Source organism: Equus caballus, chromosome 6 (genome assembly GCF_041296265.1).
Source record: "Equus caballus isolate H_3958 breed thoroughbred chromosome 6, TB-T2T, whole genome shotgun sequence".
NCBI lineage: Eukaryota > Metazoa > Chordata > Mammalia > Perissodactyla > Equidae > Equus > Equus caballus.
Window position 1 is genome coordinate 48483171 of NC_091689.1, and position 20662 is coordinate 48503832.

General features: G+C 38.8%; 1 long non-coding RNA gene across 1 annotated transcript; it reads left to right on the forward strand.

Annotated features, from left to right (window-relative positions):
- Positions 1 to 1267: 1267 nt before the first annotated feature.
- Positions 1268 to 16124, forward strand: LOC138924770 (uncharacterized). Its single transcript, XR_011439980.1, has 4 exons — positions 1268 to 1402; positions 7678 to 7754; positions 12282 to 12353; positions 14242 to 16124. It is a non-coding gene; the product is annotated as an uncharacterized lncRNA (long non-coding RNA).
- Positions 16125 to 20662: the final 4538 nt, after the last annotated feature.

A 20662-nucleotide genomic window follows, 5' to 3' on the forward strand; every position in this document is an offset into this window, starting at 1 on the left:
GACTAAATCTTGTCTAGCCAAGGCATGTGCCTGATGCCAGATAAGATATCAGCATTCCAGAAAGAGGCTCCATCTTTTCCTGGAGTTATCACTTCAATTCTCTTTCCCTAAAGAGATTGCATCGAGAGTCAGCCACACTGGAAAAGGAAAAATCTGTCTACTCCAGGGATGCTCAAACTTGGCTGCACATTGGTGTCACTGGAAGGAGCTTTAACAAATACTGATCCTTGGGCTCCATGCGCAGAGATTTGATTTAATTGATCTGGGGTGTGCCCTGGACATCAGTGTTTCTTAAAGCTCCTCAAGCAATTTCGGTTGTTGAGAGCAGCTGGTCTAATCTGATGCCTTTCAAACTTTTGTGAAGCACTTAGGGATCTTGTTAAAATGTGGACTCTGTTTCAGCAGGTGTTGGGTGGATCCCAAGAATCTGCATTTCTAACAAGCTCCCAGGTGATGCCCTTGCGGCTAGTTCACCTTTTTAGTATAATGGAGTCTATTCAAGGTGACAAAATTATTTTCCTCTAACATAACTGGGGGCATGGGCAGGAAGCAGGTTGTAGTGATAAAAACTCAGCTGGAACAAAAGAGGTGGGGAACTCCTGAGGGAATGGACTATCAGAGAGCACAAAGGTGAAGGATGTCAGGAAAGTGATCAGCTGCCATTAGCGTCATCAGGTTCTGGGGATTTTGAAAGCTGAGGAAGGGTCCCATTTGAGGACCCTAATGGGGCAGGCCAGGAAAGCACCGACAATTTGAGCGACCATTCTGAAGATTTTCTATTGGGAGTACATTTGGTGGCGGGTGGGGGACATTCCCCTGGGTGGTAGTGTTCAGTCTCCTAAGAAATCACAGAGGAGGAGAAGGAGACGGCAAAAACTGAGGCACAGGAATGGACATGTGTGTGGAGGCAGCAGTGGGCCTGTGAGCAACACACATGCGGGACTGTGCTTGGAAGCTCGCCTATTTTTCAATGTCGTATATCTATTCCTAAGAGAGAGGGTAGTAGTCCAAGCTCGGCTCAGCCTTGGGGAGCCAGGGGTCAAAAGAGAAGCAAAAGGAAAAGAGAGCTTTTATGTACGTGATGTTGACACTAAAAAGTGAAGGAAAGTCCCAGGGAAAACCTAATGGTCGACAGCGCCATTGTTGAAAACTTCCAAATTTGGCAAGAAGTCAGGACTGCACTAGAAGACATTATTGAATAATTCATTCATCAAGTCCTTACTGAAGGCCTGTTATGTGCTCAGCAGTCTTTTAGGTCTTTGAGATACATTAGTGAACAAAGCCGACGTGAACAGAGCTGGCAGAGCTTGGATTGTAGTGAGAAAGGGGGAGCGTTGGCAAGACTGGTGGATCTTCTCCAGGAAATGAGAAGCATAGGATCACACTTAACCTTTAGAAATTGGTGAGAAATTTCCAAATAATTTTTAAATTCATAGGCGGGATTTTTTTCTAGAAAACTGGCACCATTTTGAACATGAAACCATGAAAATGTTCATCTCTCTTTTCTGTTTTTCTTGCCTGTTTTTTACTTGCAGCTATCACAGTCCTTGCTGTGATCTGTGTGTGAATAACAAACAGAGAGGTGTGTATTGTTTTAAGACTTGAGCCTTGGGAAGAACTTTGTTTGGGAAATGCTATTTTCAAGAAATTGCTGTTTAGATTTAAGCTGCTCCAGTGCTCAAGGACTTCTGGAAATTTTCTTTCCTTCTTTCTTCCTTCCTTTTCTTTCTTTTCTTCCTTCCTTTCTTTCTCCTTCTCCCTTTCTCCCTTTCTCTCTCTCTCTCTCTCCCTTTCTTTCTTTCCTTCTTTCTCTCTCTATCTCCCTGACTCTCTGGCTTCCTTCCTTTCTTTCTTTGTGTAATCATTAGGGTTGGGTAGGGATTATGATATTCTGTGGAACTGCAAGAAAACGCAACATATCAAAATTTATTTCAACGCACAACTGATTTGAGGCAACTTGCAAGAATATTGGGTTATTGCCATAAGGGTTTAAAGATGCTCAGAATTCTTTTATCTTAAAAAAACAATTCTCCCTTAAACATATGTCTTATTCTAAGCCGTGTACTACACTCTCCTCAGAACACTCCAAGTTCCTAGAAGAGTTATTTATGCTTAGTCTCCCTTTTTCGTCTTCCATCACATATTCTCAACCAATATTTGTTCAATAAATACAGGCTGAGAGTAAAATGTAAACGTAAAAACAATAGTTAGAAAACTGCTAGAAAGGAAAATATTAGTTTGATTAGAAGAGCAGATTGAGAATAGATACACATATTAGGATCAGCAGATATGATTCAATTTAAAAAGATGAGTTAGGGATTTGGGTTAAAAGCCAAGAAACTCTTGATCTGAATAAGATCAGTTAGAGAATAATCCTGAGTCTTTATGAGAATAGGAAGTAGAAGGTGCTGACAAATTAGTCAAAGAATAGAGGAGCATCATTTCACAGTATATGTAAATCACACCATGATGCTGTAGCCATAAACTTATACAGTGATGTATATCAATTATTTCTCAATAAAACTGGGGGAAAAAGTAAGGGGAGAGGGGAAGATGAAAAGAACTGCAGATCTTGATTAATTAGAAAAATGACTAAAAGAAATACTTGCATGAGAGCTGGTATGATCATTGGTTGTGGTTGGAAAGTGGGATGTGTCAGTTATGAAATTATTTTGGGTAAAGATAAGGTCTAGATTGACCAGAGCTTTATAGAAAAGTAGTAACACATTTCTGACTAATGAAATGATAAATGGGGTTTGGAAATGAGGAGAACAAAAGGAAAAGCGAATTATAATCACCTTTGTCCCACCAGTCAGGTACAGAAATATTGATTTGGAGGTTTCTATCTTTGCATTATTTTTGATATCTTTTGTATATGTGCAATATAAACAAAATTGTGAAAACCATATAGTTACTGATTTATACACTGCTTTTTGGGAAAAATTTTAATTTGTCTTTGGAAATACTAGTGAATGCTTACTTTACCTTCCTAAACCCTTTAGCAATTTTCTCTGACTTTTTTTCATATATTATGTCAAGAATATTTTCCTGTTATTAAACATTTTTCAAAATATATGAGTTTTAGTGGGTGTATAACAATCTACTCTGGATCTCTAGCATTGTCCATCAGCTCCTTATGATAAGACGTTTCTGTTGTTTACAATATTTCATTTTTATAAATAATATAGTGACCTATCACATACATTATTGTCCATATTATATCAATTTATATTCAAATGAGAGGTGTTGTCTTATGGTTTAAACAGTATTCCTGAACTTAACCATCACGGTCTCATAGACATGGTCCATTTGGCACAGTAGCCCACGGCACCAGCTGGGAAAGCAAGCAGGAGCACACAGCTCACGTCATTGCATATCCTTGCTTCCTGGCTGAAAGTTGAAACACTAGAAAAGACAGGTATAAACCAGATACCTGGAAACTGCATGTCAACCAAGGGTGCCAGTGTGCACAGATGCTGTGTGTCCTGCCTGCATGATTATGACTGTCTCATGCTTCAAGAAGCTGCAGTCCACTGGCTTATCCCCAGTACTAGAACTTTTTTGCAGGGTTTACATTGTCCAGATTCTCCTTCCTGGCAGATGGGTAGCGTGGATTATAATGAACTCTGGCCCAAGCAGTGAGGATCCTGCAGTTCGTTTATGGGAAGGCCTTGACCCGTCTTGGTAGGTTAGAAATGGGGACACAATTGTGTGGGATTCCATAGGAAGGAGGACTTGTCCTGTGAAAGAGTAGGTTTAAACCAACATATAAGAGCTTGACGGTATGAGATGACATTATCCCTGGTACTTGTACTGTAATTTGATGAAGGTCATAGGGCAGGAACATGCAATTTCATGGGCCTATCATTTTTTATGAAGTCTTAATCCAGTTTTATTATTTGATGTGGCTCTCAAATTCATTAGTGCAAAAGTTAAGGCTTGGGCCAATTTATACTTGTGTTATCAGAGATCTTAGCTATTTTGCTCTTCCCGAGCCTTTTGTTCCTCTCAAATGTGTCTATACATTGAGTATAAAAATGGTAGTGCAAAAATTATCCTACACTGAAATTTACTGAGTTGTAATACTGAGACATTTTCTTCTGCCCTGGGTATGAAAATAGGCAGTCTTCAGTGAGAAATTTTTAAGCTGTTTCTTTTTGACTATAATTAGATCTTCTGCAAGCATAGACTTTTGTACATCCACATAAAAAACACATATTTACCAGATGTATGAATGGATCCATTGGGTTTTTAAATTGAATGAAATTCATTGAAAAGTGTGGGAAAGGAGATACAGGATTGGCCTCATTGCTGTAGCTACCTCACCAGGTTCCTACAGTGTGACCTTAACAAATAAGGCACTCAATTTGTGTAAAATTTTGGGAAGCCAGATTTATCCTCCCTACTTTACCCACACACACAGAATACACATATAAAAACGGCAACAGTAATCTGACAGCTGCAAAATTATCGAACAATATTCTCACAGATTGTATCATTGCAAAAGTCATATTTTTTGGTTCATTTTTTTCTTAGTCCAGGTTTGATCTAATATATTTTCTCTCTCCTGAGGAAAAATATTGGGAAAAATGTTTTTATTTTAATAAGAAAACAGATTCAGTTGGAAGAGAGGCGTTAAAGATAAAACGTTGCTCTTTTGGCTACAGATAAGCCAGTGTGTTTTTTCTCAGACCACATTATTAATTTCCTTTTTAAAAACTGTAATTTAAATATTTTGAAATTAAGTTTTTGTGATATAGGTCCAGATGAGTCTTATCAGTATGCATATCACTTACCTTAAAAAGAAAAGACAATTCGAATCTCTCCCGAAAGTGATACCAAAAAAATACAAAAGAAGTAGACCTTACAGCATCTGAGAATTTTATGTAAGTAACAGACAATAGCAAAAATGAATGAGTAAAAGAAACAATTACAACCTATTGAGGCTTTGCTTGTATCTCATTTGGCTCTATTTTCACAGGCATTACTTTCAATATTTATGTTTAATGATGCATAGGTTTACTGTTGAAGTCTGCCTTTAATTATTATTTAAATAGAGAATTGACCCTACTTTTAAAAGCCAATTAAGGACATCAGAAACTGTGATCAAGTTAATATCAAATAAACATCACATACTTTTAAACTTTGCACCAAATTTCAAATGAAACAATTTTTGTAGGGCCACATTTTTTTTTTTTTTTTTTTTTATTAATGTTATGATAGATTACAACCTTGTGAGATTTCAGTTGTACATTTTTGTTAGTCATGTTGTGGGTACACCACTTCCCCCTCCGTACCCTCCCCCCACCCCCCCTTTTCCCTGGTAACCACCGATCAGATCTCCTTATCAATATGCTAATTTCCACCTATGAGTGGAGTCATATAGAGTTCGTCTTTCTCTGACTGACTTATTTCGCTTAACATAATGCCCTCGAGGTCCATCCACATTGTTGTGAATGGGCCAATTTCGTCTTTTTTTATGGCTGAGTAGTATTCCATTGTGTATATATACCACATCTTCTTTATCCAATCATCAGTTTCTGGGCATGTAGGCTGGTTCCACGTCTTGGCTATTGTAAATAATGCTGCGATGAACATAGGGGTGCAACGGACTCTTGAGATATCTGATATCAGGTTCTTAGGATAGATACCCAGTAATGGGATGGCTGGGTCATAGGGTATTTCTATTTTTAACTTTTTGAGAAATCTCCATACTGTTTTCCATAGTGGCTGTACCAGTTTGCATTCCCACCAACAGTGTATGAGGGTTCCTCTTTCTCCACAACCTCTCCAACATTTGTCGTTCTTGGTTTTGGATGTTTTTGCCAATCTAACGGGGGTAAGGTGATATCTTAGTGTAGTTTTGATTTGCATTTCCTGTAGGGCCACATTTTATAACATGTTCTAGGCTCCTCAAGAACTAATTCATAAACGTTATTAACACATTTCGTTTGCCTTATGCTATTTACATCATATTTTGTTATCACCAAACACCTTTAAAAATAGCTTTCAGAGATTTTTGGCCCGTCTCCGGAGGCTTCACTTCACACATAAAATAAGGTAAGGATCTATTAAGTTATAGCTATAAAAGGCTTCAGTCTAATAAATTATATTCTTTGATTTCTGCTCTATCAATGCAAAAGAGCATCACAAACTCAATTTTTGGGCATTATCTGGTGAAGAGAATGTTATAAATGAGCAGAAGCATAAGATAGGGTTCTGCCAAAATTCAGTCAATCTAAACATTTAGTTTCCTGTGTGCATCTGATTAGGATCAGTAATTATTTTTTCTGCCTTGGGTTTGTCAGTATAGAATCAACCTAATGTGATTCCCAGGAATTTAACAGATGTATATTAATTCGGTAGAGGCAGATAATACTCGATGTTCTCATTTTACATTTCTGATTAGCACCTTTCTTGAAGAAAAGCCACCACTCTCTGAGGATGCTGTGTGGTTGTACCCTTAGATCTTTCGACCGTCAGATTTGAGCAGGGCTGCTGACTTCCCGAGCCAGGAGGCCTGGATGCCTCGGCCGTGCTCTCAGTCTGGCTGGGGCCTGAGTTTAGCCCCACCCTTGTGGGACTACTCTGCTGTGCTTGCACACTCCCCTCCCGTTCGTTCCAGGGCACAGCTTGTTTCACCGATGGCGCTTTCTCCCCATCTTTCTAGTGGTCCTTTCAGACATGACAGGTTCTGAGCTGTGCACCATAGGGACCAGGGCACTTGCCACCTGACTGGGCTTGTGCACCTGACTTTGTCAGCTCCCAGGCGGGGCTGATCCTCTCACCTGCTCCTCCCTGTGACTGAGCTCCTGACACCTAGGTGGTTTTGATGGTAGACTCTCCCCTTTGATTAACACCCTCCTTTACCTTTTACTAAAAAAGGGACTGGGGAGTTACCCCAGCTTCGAAGTCGCAGAAGACGTGGTCACAAGCCCGGATTCCAAACCGACCCAATCTCCCTACACACCACCCCCAGTTCCCTTTCCTTCACTGTGATTTGAAATCTTGGCAAAATCTAAGCTTAGGACCATATTCTCTCAGTTACAATCCATGAAGGCCAACCTCACTTAATATTATAAAGTGAAACAGCTACTTATTAAACAAACTACTTGTATTATTTCAAAGCCATTTTAATTTATTACCTTAGATACATTTAATATTTAGAATATATATTTTTATTTAGTATAAAAATGTTAAAACTTATAGTTAGGACTTTTCATACTCATATATGTACAAACACATTTGATAAAAAAATTTTGTATATATTTTGCTTATACGCAAAAATATCTGGGTTTCATTATTTTATGTGACCAGGTAAAATGTAAAAGCAGGGGCTGGCCCCGTGGCCCAGTGGTTAAGTTCGTGCGCTCCACTTCAGCGGCCCAGGGTTTTGCCTGTTCAGATCCTGGGCGTGCCAACATGGCACCGCTCATCAAGCCCCGCTGAGGCGGCGTCCCACATGCCACAACTAGAAGGACCCACAACTAAAAATACACAACTATGTACCGAGAGGTTTTGGGGAGGAAAAAGAAAAAATAAAATCTTTAAAAAAAAAGCACAAACAAAAAACAAACTAGTAAAAGCAGACTATTTTGTGCTTTATGTTCTTTTTAATGCAAAATTTTTCAGACATATAGCATTTGAACACCTGTCCATTTATTTTCTCCTCATGAGGAACCCAGCAAGGAGATGGCAGAGTGCCCATTCATGGTGACTCGAGAAATAAGAAGGCTGTGCACCTGAAGCAATGGGTTAGTACCTCCAGCTGCTTACTAAGTATAAATTATTAACTGCTGCTGTTTTGCCTTTTAAAGTCATGAAAATGTCATGTTTTTATTAATTGACATGAATTAAATTTAGGACACGATGACTCTGTATTCTAGTATTTCCCAGAAACACCGTTCACAGAATCAGGAGGTAATGTATCTGAGAAGCAGACGTTAAGCAAATTGATGTGCGGCTTCTCGCCAGCGTCAGTTCCCAGCAGCAGGCTGGATTGCTGCCGAGAGGCCTCTTGCAGCAGAGGCACCAACAGCGTCAAGAAGAGTTCTGCTCACAGAGGTGCAGCATCTTCCTTTTTCCTCAAGCAGTTATCGGTCAATCTCCTCAGCATTCAGGACAACATGCACAGCCACTAGTTGCTCATTTCTCAGTTGGAGGACTAAAATTTTCTTTCTCAATTCCAATTGTTAAAAACTCTTTGATTTTAATTTTTTCATATGTCCGTTTCGAGGTTCTCAGAACGGCTTCTTTTCCTGTGTTTAGTTTTGAGAATGCAGGGCTTCTTAAGAAAAAGCTGTTAGTAAAAAAGAATCTTGGAAATACAAGAAGGTACTCTTCCTCCTCTGAAACTACAAAAAAAGCTGATACCTCATAAAACTCTCCTTGCATGAAATGTCCACCCCCCTTTCTGAGGCCAGTGCCTCCTGTTTGTACTTCCTCTCTGACTCCTCAAGGACCTGACTCCGGGAGTTCTCATTGTTCTCTATTGTATCATCAGCATTCCCCTTGGTACTTGGTCTTTCCCGTCAGTGTTCAAACATGCTATTAATGCAGAATTCTAGAGCCATCTGGGGGTATCTGATAGTAAGGCATTAAAACTTCTTAATCTATTAAATTTTTTTCCCTAGTTGGCTCAAGAAAATGAGAAAATTGAAATTTTTGATGTAATTGTATTCATATGAGACTCAACCTCAAAACTGGGTCCCACCCAACATTTACTGAATTAGCATTTGCATTTTAACAAAATCCCTAGGTGCTTCATCAAAGTTTGAAAACCACCAAACTAGACAAGTGACTCTCAACAACTGGATTCCCTTGAGGAGCCTTAAAAAATACTGACGTCCAGGGCACACCCCAGATCACTTAAATCAAGATCTCTGGGGGTGGAGCCCAGGGGTCAGTATTTTTTAAATCTCCTTCCAGTGACCAATGTGCAGAGAACCAGTGGAGTAGGCAGACTTTTTCTTTTCCAGTGTGGTTGACTCTTGGTGCAATCTCTTCAGAGAAAAGGAGAGTTTAAGTTAGGATAATCCCAGGAAAAGATAGAGACCTTTGCTGATGTCTTACATGGCATTAGCAGTGGCTAGACAAAATCTAGTCCTGACTTCCAAAGACGTATTTCTTAAGATTGGCTCAGAGGAGGGCCAATGAGACTCCTTCTCAAGAATGAGAACCTGGAGAGCCAAACCAAACTAACTGCTGTCCATTGTCATGAAACCTAAGCATACAGCAACAATAAGGAAGATATATTCAGGGATACAGATGACTGGATGAGAAAAAAACCCCAAAACTCGTGGTAGATGGTGGCCAACAGGGTGGCAGAGGGGAATAGGTACCTATCTCACAGGGTGGCTTGTAAGGGTTAAGAGATGACCATTCTGCCTATGCCTGTTTCAGTCAACCAAAAAGTGGAGTGCTGCATGGAAGCTGCAGGAGTCCAAATGGTTTTTCAATAACCATTCTGGTTACCACTCCTAACTCATCTGAAATACTCAGTTTTAGTGAGTTAAAAAAACCTGAGAAATCAGACTACTCCTCCTCAATCTTGAAGAAGGTTGTCAGCTTCTAATCCATTTCTTAGAGCTTCATCTTGCTTAGAACCCCTGGTCCAGCAGCTCTTATCACCCAATCCAGTATCCAATCTAAAACCACGCATTACATTTGTTTTTAACACCTCTCAAGTCTCTTTTAATCTAGGACAGTCTTTTTTTTTCATGACATTGACATGCTAAAGAGACTGGATCCTTTAGAACGTCTCGTATTTTGGATTTTTCTGATTACTTCCTTCTTATGTCACATTGCTTGTTCCCTATAGTTTTCCTATATTTCTATAAACTAGAAGTTAACAAATCTTGGTAAGAATATAAAGTAATATTATGGACACAATATAAAATAATTGATGTGGGGCTGGCCCGGTGGTGCAGTGGTTAAGTACGCATGTTTCGCTTCAGCGGCATGGGGTTCGCTGGTTCGGATCCTTGGTGCGGACATGGCACCACTTGGCAAGCCATGCTGTGGTAGGCGTCCCACACATAAAGTAGAGGAAGATGGGCACGGATGTGCGCTCAGGGCCAGTCTTCCTCAGCCAAAAGAGGAGGATTGGCAGCAGATGTTAGCTCAGGGCTAATCTTCCTCAAAAAAAAAAAAAAAAGAAAAGAAAAGAAATGTAAGTGGAAAATGATGGGCACCACTTCCCGTTCTGTCTCTAAAAACTTTCCCAAGCACAATCCTTTTTCTCTTTTTCATGTCTATGTATTGAATGGAGAAGATGCTTAAGACCTAGAAAATGGCAGCACACAGGATAGAAGCAGCCCAGGTCTTGGTCATGTGGAAAGGCACCTAACCAAGAATGTTCACGTTGAACTGTGATATGAGCAAGAATACTGTACCCTTCTAGAGAATTTGCTGCAAAGAGGAGCAAAGACACAGGGCAGTAGCTGATGGTAAAAGTAATTTTAAAAGGAGGTTTATTTAGAATGGGAGAAATAAGAACATTTTGATGCTCATGGATGTAACCCACAGAGAAGAAAAAGCTGAGAAAGAAGGAGACAGGGCAAACTGCTGGAGCCACATACTCAGTAAGAGGGGATGGGACGTAGTGCACAAATGCTGAGCTTGGCCTTAGTTCGGAGCAGAGAGAGGCTGTCTGTCGAAACAGGAGAAAAGGCGGAGTATGCGGGTGCAAGCTGGAAAGTAAGAGGGAAATTTTAGTGTGAATTTGATTTACTCCTTAACATAATTTGTATATAACTTAAAAAAATAGAACTAGAAATATATGGATATCCATCCCAGTTAGTGCTGAAAAGTCTAACTCATTTCTGCAAGGTCAGAGGTAATTCCATAATACAGACATACTTTGATTTTTTTAAATATTTGCTTTATAATATTCCTATCACAAATTATGCTGAAATGAAAATGCTTGAAACACAAATCCTTTTGCACATGTTTAAGATAGTTTTCTGGAAGTAACATTGTTTACATTTTGATAGGTACAGTTGTCCTCCAAAATAGTTTTGTTTGAGGAGATGACAGTTGCCCAAGGTGTTTGGTTTGACGGGGCTGGGTTGGAGTAAGTTAGGGTAGGTGTCAAGGTTGACGGTAAAGTAGATATGACTACGGAATTAGTTGTTGGTGTTGGTGGGTGTTGAACATGGGTGCCTCAAGATAACTTGCCCATATTAAGGCTTGGAATCTAGTTGCTTCTGAGTTCCTTTCTGATGTTTCTCTGCTTTTGTCCTTTAGTATTTCTGTTTGCATTAGACATTTAGCTGCTTTTCCATTAGTATCCTAATGGGTTTATTCCTCTGTATCTAGTCAATGCTAAATACCACCCGCAAAGCTTTCAGCTCAAGCCTCTGTAATACTTATCTACCTCATCATCAAACTCATCATCAAGGAAGGTCAAATAGGGGCCCTTCTGACATACCTAAACTGCTCTTCCTTTCCTGAGTAAAATGTGATCGTCTACCAGTTAGCGATCTTAATGGCCCAACCAGCCACACTTCTTCCCCTTTCCACTTCTTGGAAATATCCACAATCTATCAAAACAGAGTTGGTCTCAAGGTATCACTAAAAGCTTTTGAAAAATCATGAAAGGTTGTTGAGGGCAAAGATCTAATAATAGAATACTTATTATCCCATATAGAAACAGTTGGTACTCGGTAACAAACACATGCTTAATAATTTAAGTGCATCACCTGTGGACCTGTTTTTAAGCCTCTCGACATTGTTGTACATTTTCCCTCCCATCAGCAGCTTCTCCTTTAGGCTTTCTAATCACCATTCTATTCAACTACTTCCATTCTTGACATGTCTATTTGAGGATGGGAATCAAAATTTGAAATGCCCTCACAGGATAAAAATCTATGTATGCTCTGAATGAATGCAATCTAGTTAGAACACTGGCAGAAGTAATATCTGTCTTTGTTCATGGAATCATTCATTGATACTATCCGTATGTCTTTTTTTCTCTTTAATCATGCCAAAGTTTTTCAAGTCTCTGCCCAAGGGCAACTTGGAGGGGGCAGAAATCTCTCAGAGGGATATCCAGAGCTCCAAATCCTCCAGCCTCAGAATGTGATGAGCATAACTTGCTGTGGCATTCAAACGGTTCCTTGCACAACTTCTGTAGCCACTATGCAAAACAATATGGAGATTTCTCAAAAAATTAAAAACAGAAATACCATATAACCTAGCAATCTCACTGCTGGGTATTTATCCAAAGAAATTGAAATCAACAATTCAAAGAAACTTATGCACCCCTTTGTTCATTGCAGCATTATTCACAATAGCCAAGACGTGGAATCGACTAAGTGCCCATCCACTGATGAATGGATAAAGAAGACGTGGTATGTATATACAATGGAATACTACTCAGCCATAAAGAAAGACAAAATCGTCCCATTTGCAACGCCATGGATGGACCTTGAGGGTATTATGCTAAGTGAAATAAGCCATACAGAGAAAGACAAACACCATATGATTTCACTCACCTGTGGAAGATAAACTAACACACGGACAAAGAGAACAGCTTAGTGGTTGCCAGAGGGGAAAGGGGTTAGGGAGTGGGCAAAAAGGGTAAAGGGGCACAGATTTATGGTGACAGATAAAAAATTAGACTGTTGGTAGTGAGCATGATACAGTCTATACAGAAACCAATAAATAATAATGTACACGTAAAATTTCACAATGTTATAAGCCATTACGACCTCAATAATTTTTTTAAAAAAGTTCCCTGTGAACCTATGTTTGCCAAGACATAGGCGTCTAAAATAAAATTATTAAATGTATCAGTGTTTAATTTTAATATTAACATGTTACTTATACACATTTAATTGGTACTGATCATTAAAGCAGCCTATGAGCGTTTCCTTCCACTGCTATTCACTGAAAAATAATAGAAAAGCATAAAATATTTCTCTATATGTATACATTTCACAAATTACTATATTAAATAATTAAAAGCCACCAGTCCTTACATAATCTTTACCCTTATATTCTTCTGTACTTTGGCTTCCCATTTTTTGTGTTCTCTGGTTGGTTCAAGAGCTGTCTTTGTTTTCTGGGTTTTTTTAAATGAGAGAATGACATGTATGGAAACGACAACTGTAACGGGATGGGAAACTTGAGAGACAGTTGATTGAATCTTACTCCTCAGTTCAGACCACCTTATCATCATTTCCTACAAGACCACACTCTTGTTTTGTTTTTTGTTTGTTTTGTTGAGGAAGATTCGCCCTGAGCTAACATCTGTGTCAGTCTTCTTCTGTTTTGAATGAGGGTTGCTGCTATAGCACGGCCGCTGCCGAGGGGTGCAGGTCCGTGCCCAGAAACAGAACCTGGGCCGCAGAAGCCGAGCACGCCAAAGTTAGCCACTAGGCCGTGGGGCTGGCCTCATCAAGATACTCTCTGTGTTTCTTTGTTTTATTTTGTTTTGCTTGTTTGTTTATAATCCCATGGGTTTGACGAACATCTTAACTCTTGTCTAAGTTGTTCCTCAGTTTCGGAAATTCTTAGCCATTGTGTCTTCAAACGTTGCTTCTACTTCATTCTCTTTCTTTCAGTTCTCTTTCTGGGACTCAGTTACATTTGCTAGACCTTGTCCTAGTGACCCATACATGCTGCTTTTGCCCTTTTCTGCATTTCCTATCCTTTTGTCTCTGTTCTTCAGTATAGACATTTTCTTCTCATTTTTCTTTCAGTTAACTAATTTCTTATTCAACTGTGTTTAATCTGCTGTGAAACGCATCTGTTGAGTTCTTAGTTTATTTTACTTTTAAATTCTAAATATTTAATATTTTATAGTTTCTAGTTCTCTGCTGCAATTTTTCACCTTATTATATTTTTGAACATATTAATCATAGGTATTTTAAGTCTGATTCTAATGAGTCTAACCTCTCGACCTGGATTTTATTTTATTTTTGGTTTCAGATCAATTCTCGTCATTTTGTATGTTTCATTACTTTCAATTGAATACCAGATATTATGTATAAAAGCTTAAGGTGGAGCGTAACTCCTCACTCCTTAAATGTGGGCTGTGCATAGTGGCTTCCTTCCACAGAGTACAGAACAAAGAAGGAAAAAAGTAACACTATAGTGGAAAACTCTGACAAACACTCCCTCAGCTGGGTGACAAGATCAACATTAACAGTAAGGAGCACGTTGATAACATGTACCCTTGATAATATGTGATAAAAATGGCACTTTATCTCTGGTTTTCCTCCCCCAAACCCATAGCCCAATTTATAATGAGGAAAACATCAAACAAATCCCATTAGAGGGACATTCTACATCTTACATGGCCAATATTTCTCCATTGAGGTCATCAAGAACAAGAAAAGTCTAAGAAGCTGTCACAGTCTGGAGAAGTCTAAGGAGATCTGATAACTAAATGGAGTGTGGTATCCTTGTTAAACTCTGGAACAGAAAAAGGACATTAGGTAAAAACTAAGGGAATCTGAATAAAGTATGGGCTTCAGTTAATACTAATGTATCAATGTTGGATCATTATTGTGACAAATGTACCATACTACTATGAGATGTTAATAAATAGGGGAAACTGGGTATGCAGTATATATAAGGAACTCTGTACTATCTTCTCAATTTTTCTGTAAATGTAAAACCATTCTAAAAAATTGTTTATTTTTTAAAAATTGTAGAAATGAGGTGCTAGATAGTCTTACTTTTTTCCAGAGAAAATTTCCTTTTGCTTCTGGCAGTCAGAGTAAAGGCAGATTATTCTAAATCACGGGTGTCTAGCCCATTATTCTGATGGAGTAAATTCCTTTCCGCACATCCCATGGTGTCCTACCTAAACTAGCAGGAGAACGGAGCACCAAAAATGATATCTAACAGGTGTATTTACTCTCCCTAATTCTATAAATCGTAGTTTGAGTGTTTCCCTCCTCATTGTTTTCAGGATTATTCATCTTATACTGGCAACGTATGTATTCAGTCTTATTCCTTCATTTATTGATCCATTCTGGAAAAGAGAGATGTGGATTAATTTGTTTATTGCATTCGAAATTTGCGACAATTTTGGAAACAATTGTCATTTGGGGGCTTCCTTTCAGTTAGGAGATGTATAGCAAGGGGAAAAGTGGGGGAATATCACAGCTTTGAGGTAATAATTTTAACAAAATAACATTCCTTTGTGGGTAATAATATTAAAAATAGTATCGTACTTCATTAATACTAAGATGCACCTATTTTTCACATTTTAGTAACTCAGAAACTGGGATGTGTCTTACAGTCTAAGCATCATAGTTTATCTGGCAGCTTTTTATTGCTTTCTTTGTGGTCCATAAAATGATCCTCAATAATGTATTAGAGTTGGTGAAATGTTACAGTGCTAGGTAACATTTATTGAGTGGTTATTACGTGCCTGGCACTATTCTTAATATTTTTTCTGTGTAATCTTATTTAATTTTTGCATTAAGTCTATGAAGAAGAGACAGGGGCTGGCCCCATGGCCGAGTGGTTAAGTTCGCGCGCTCCACTGCAGGCGGCCCAGTGTTTCGTTGGTTCGAATCCTGGGCGCGGACATGGCACTGCTCATCAAACCACGCTGAGGCAGTGTCCCACATGCCACAGCTAGAAGGACCCACAACGAAGAATATACAACTATGTACTGGGGGGCTTTGGGGAGAAAAAGGAAAAAAGTAAAATCTTTAAAAAAAAATAAAAAAAAAAAGAAGAAGAGACAGATTGGTATTATATAATAAGAACAGCAGTAAAATAGATATTAGTAGAAAAAAGTTCTCTGAACTTATTATCTGTTTTACTAAATCATCCTGTTTCGAGGAAGTCAGTTATCTTTTCTCTGTTCATGTGTTTAAGCAAGATTAGTAGTATCTGCTCGCCTAAATGCAAAGTCATTAAATTAGGGAGATATTGGGTTTAGATGCTTGGAAAAGTGTAAAGAAAAAAACATTCTTTATGCAGAGTTCTCCTCTGGGGTAAGCTAGTTATGAAAATTCTGGAGATATGTTCCCTCTTTCTTCTTTTCCCGTTTTAGAAACATGCAAAGAAATGTAAAACAAAAACATCAAAATATATTTCTTCAATATTATATGAACTCTGTTGCTTCCTTTATATGGAAATATACTCCTTGTATTTACTCGCCATTTAAAAGGAGGAAAAAAGTTACTGAAACTTCTCCTGTATTTATGACACAGGGTATTTTCGCATGTCTGTATTATGATTTACACACACACTAACCACTGTGAGAGGAGTAGGAGCGGAGCTTTTCCCTGGGCAGCTTCTACCCCTCGAGAGGTGACCTGTTCTTCCACATCTAACACGTACACCCGAAGGCAAGGATGTTTGTTTGCTGGGCCAGATAGAGAGAGCTCAGAATCCCAAGTCTGTCAGTCACGTCTCCTTCCAGATAACAGTATCTTTATCTGAGACTTCTACAGGAATCTTATCTTTTCTCTCTTATGGAATCATCTCCTTTCTTCTTGGATCAGCCATTCAGGTTAACATGATGCATAGTTTTATCATGGCTGATGGTTAAGTCACTGATGCTAGCTTAAGAAATTCTGAGGAGGAAAAAGCAGCAGGGACTGTGGAAAGAAGAGAGAAATCAAAGGAGCAGCATTATGTTAAAATAGTAACACTCCAGAGTGAATTGTCACTGGACTGAATACGCTCCTTAGCAGGTCAACGGGAAATTCCACTGGAGGTGGGAGATAAGAGTATTTCAAACACTTGGCCCTTAGTTGTGGGGAGAAAGGAGTTAACTTTTCCAGGGATGCATAGCATTTCTTGGGACATTAGTCTTTCTTTTTATCAGATTACAGGGTCCTATTTAGTTACTGCTCAAACATTAGCTACTGTGCATATAGTGGAAACAGTGAGAATGTACCCCGTCTAACGTACCTGGTACTCAGGATATGCCTGTGTCTCCTAGCAGGTAATTCTCAAAGGAGATTGAAAACAGGCGAAGTTGATCTTTGCTCTCCTTTTCTAATATGTCTGGTTCCAAATAACCTACTAGAAAACCTCTGGACTACTGTACTTCTTCCCATCAAAACCATTAAGACATTATTATTATTACTATTATTGGTGAGGAAGATTGTCCCTGAGCTGACATCTGTGCCAACCTTCCTCCATTTTTTTTTGGATGTGGGATGCTGCTACAGCATGGCTTGACAAGTGTTGTGTAGGTCCGCGCCCAGGATCTGAACCCATGAACCCTAGGCCACTGAAGCAGAGCATGTGAACTTAACCACTGTGCCACTGGGCTGGCCCCCAGTAAGACATTATTAATTAATCTTCACTAAGGTATGAAATAACAGATGCTGCTATCATACCAACAGGTATATGCCTATCAGACTAATGATGCTTTACTATAAAATTTCATTTTTATTAAGAAAAACCTATATGTACATGCATATCTAGGGGTGGCAGAGCTCTGTAACTCCTGGTGTTCTTTGCAAAACACAACATATTGATTTATTTAATGCAATCACGTAAGAGAAGAACAAATTTACTGGCTGAAAAATATTACTATATTTGCACATAGCTGCCTATGAAAATATAGAAATATTTTTATCACTGTGAGATGTGAGTTCCTCCTGGCTTCCTAGACACGGGGTTTTCCTCCCACTTCTCTGACATTTCTTCTTTATCTCCTTTGCCGTCTCATCTTCTGCAACGTAACTCAGAAAGTCTTTGTCTCCTTTAATTCTTTAACCTAAAACAATACATTCAAAGTTGGAATTTTAAAAATTTAATATTGAACTTTTTCTTCTTCTCAGTGTTTACTCCAGTATATACCATAACACCACCAACCCATTTTTGTGTTCTCTGTTATGAGAGAGAACTCCTGCCATCCGGTCATGCGTTCAGAAACTTGGAAGTTGTCCTAGAAACCTCACTCACTTTCTTCAAACTCCATGTCCAATCTATCACCAAGTCATGTGACCGTAACATCGTAAACATCTTTTGAATTTGTCGGCATCTCTCCATTTCTGCCCCATCCCTGATCCAGGGATGAGGATGAACTACCATGAGTTCTTGTAAGGAATACAAAAATCCTCCTAACTGATCTACTGACATCACCTTTCGCCCCTCTCCAACACATTCTCTCCATTTAACCCAGAAATAATTTAAAATATAATCTGATCCTGTCACCATATTGCTTTTGTGCCTTTCATGGTTCTTACTGCTATTGGATAAACTTCAAATTCTAACTTCACTCTGCATGGTCTGACCCCACATGTTGAAAGCTCAGCCCTTCCTTCAAACCTCCACCTTGCAGTTACAACGACCTGGGTAAGCACTAGTAGTTCCCGTTGCAGAACAGCAAATGTGAAAACGTATAGAGGGTGCTCAGAACCTGGTCTGCAACTCACACTCCGTTTCCATCATCTGTTAGGAGGAGACTGTCCTCTTTGAGCTTCATTGCTACATGTACCAGGACTCTTCAGCTAGTCAGAGGAAAGCTCTGTTATCATGTACTTGATCTTTAGTGGCAGAGTAGAGTTTTTAGCATTCAAACATTTTACATTTACTTGTTTTTAAGATAACATTCAATTTTTTGTGGACAACCACCGATTTTTTCTTTTTTAAAGATTGGCACCAGAGCTAACATCTGTCACCAATCTTCTTCTTCTTTTGAATCCAAATAGGGAGGGAAGAAGTGAAACTCTCGCTGTTTGCAGACGACATGATCTTATCTATAGAACACCCCAAAGAATCCATTGGAAAACTGTTAGAAGTAATCAACAACTACAGCAAAGTTGCAGGGTATAAAATCAATTTGCATAAATCAGTAGCATTTCTATACTCCAGTAATGAACCAACAGAAAAAGAACTCAAGAATACAATACCATTCACAATCGCAACAAAAAGAATAAAATACCTTGGGGTAAATTTAACTAAGGAAGTGAAGGACCTATATAATGAAAATTACAAGGCCTTTCTGAGAGAATTGGATGACGACATAAGGAGATGGAAAGACATTCCATGTACATGGATTGGAAGAATAAACATAGTTAAAATGTCCATTCTACCTAAAGCAATCTACAGATTCAACACCATCCCAATCAGAATCCCAATGACATTCTTTACAGAATTAGAACAAAGAATCCTAAAATTCATATGGGGCGACAAAAGACCCCGAATTTCTAAAGCAATCCTGAGAAAAAAGAACAAAATGGGAGGCATCACAATCCCTGACTTCAAAACATACTACAAAGCTACAGTAATCAAAACAGCATGGTACTGGTACAAAAACAGGTGCACAGATCAATGGAACAAAATTGAAAGCCCAGAAATAAAACCACACATCTATGGACAGCTTATCTTTGACAAAGGAGCTGAGGGCATACAATGGAGAAAAAAAAGTCTTTTCAACAAATGGTGCTGGGAAAACTGGAAAGCCACATGTAAAAGCATGAAAATTGACCATTCTTTTTCACCATTCACCAAAATAAACTCAAAATGGATTAAAGACCTAAAGGTGAGACCTGAAACCATAAGGCTCCTGGAAGAAAACGTAGGCAGTACACTCTTTGACATCAGTATTAAAAGGATCTTTTCGGACACCATGCCTTCTCAGAGAAGGGAAACAATAGAAAGAATAAACAAATGGGACTTCATCAGATTAAAGAGCTTTTTCAAGGCAAATGAAAACAGGATTGAAACAAAAAAACAACCCACTAACTGGGAAAAAATATTTGCAAGTCATATATCTGACAGAGGCTTAATATCCTTAATATATAAAGAACTATCGCAACTCAACCACAAAACATCAAACAACCCAATCAAAAAATAGGCTGGAGACATGAACAGACATTTCTCCAAAGAAGATATACTGATGGCCAATAGGCACATGAAAAGATGCTCATCATCGCTGATCATCAGGGAAATGCAAATCAAAACTACACTAAGATATCACCTTACACCCGTTAGAATGACAAAAATATCTAAAACTAATAGCAACAAATGTTGGAGAGGTTGGGGAGAAAAAGGAACCCTCATACACTGCTGGTGGGAATGCAAACTGGTGCAGCCACTATGGAAAACAGTATGGAGATTCCTCAAAAAACTAAAAATAGAACTACCATACGATCCAGCCATCCCACTACTGGGTATTTATCCAAAGAGCCTGAAGTCAGCAATCCCAAAAGTCCTGTGCACCCCAATGTTTATTGCAGCACTGTTTACAATAGCCAAGACGTGGAAGCAACCTAAGTGCCCATCAACAGACGAATGGATAAAGAAGATGTGGTACATATATACAATGGAATACTACTCAGCTGCAAAACAGAACAAAATCATTCCATTTGCAATAACATGGATGGACCTTGAGAGAATTATGTTAAGTGAAATAAGCCAGCAAGAGAAAAATAATCTGTGTATGACTCCACTCATATGAGGAATTTAAAACTATGGACCAAGAACAGTTTAGTGGATACCAGGGGAGAGGTGGGGTGGGGGGTGGGCACAAAGGGTGAAGTGGTCCACCTACAACATGACTGACAAACATTAATGTACAATTGAAATTTCACAAGATTGTAACCTATCAATAACTCAATAAAAAAAAAAAAGATTGGCACCAGAGCTAACATCTGTCGCCAATCTTCTTCTTTTTTGTCCTTCTTCTTCTCCCCAAAGCCCCCCGGTACATAGTTGTACATTCTAGTTG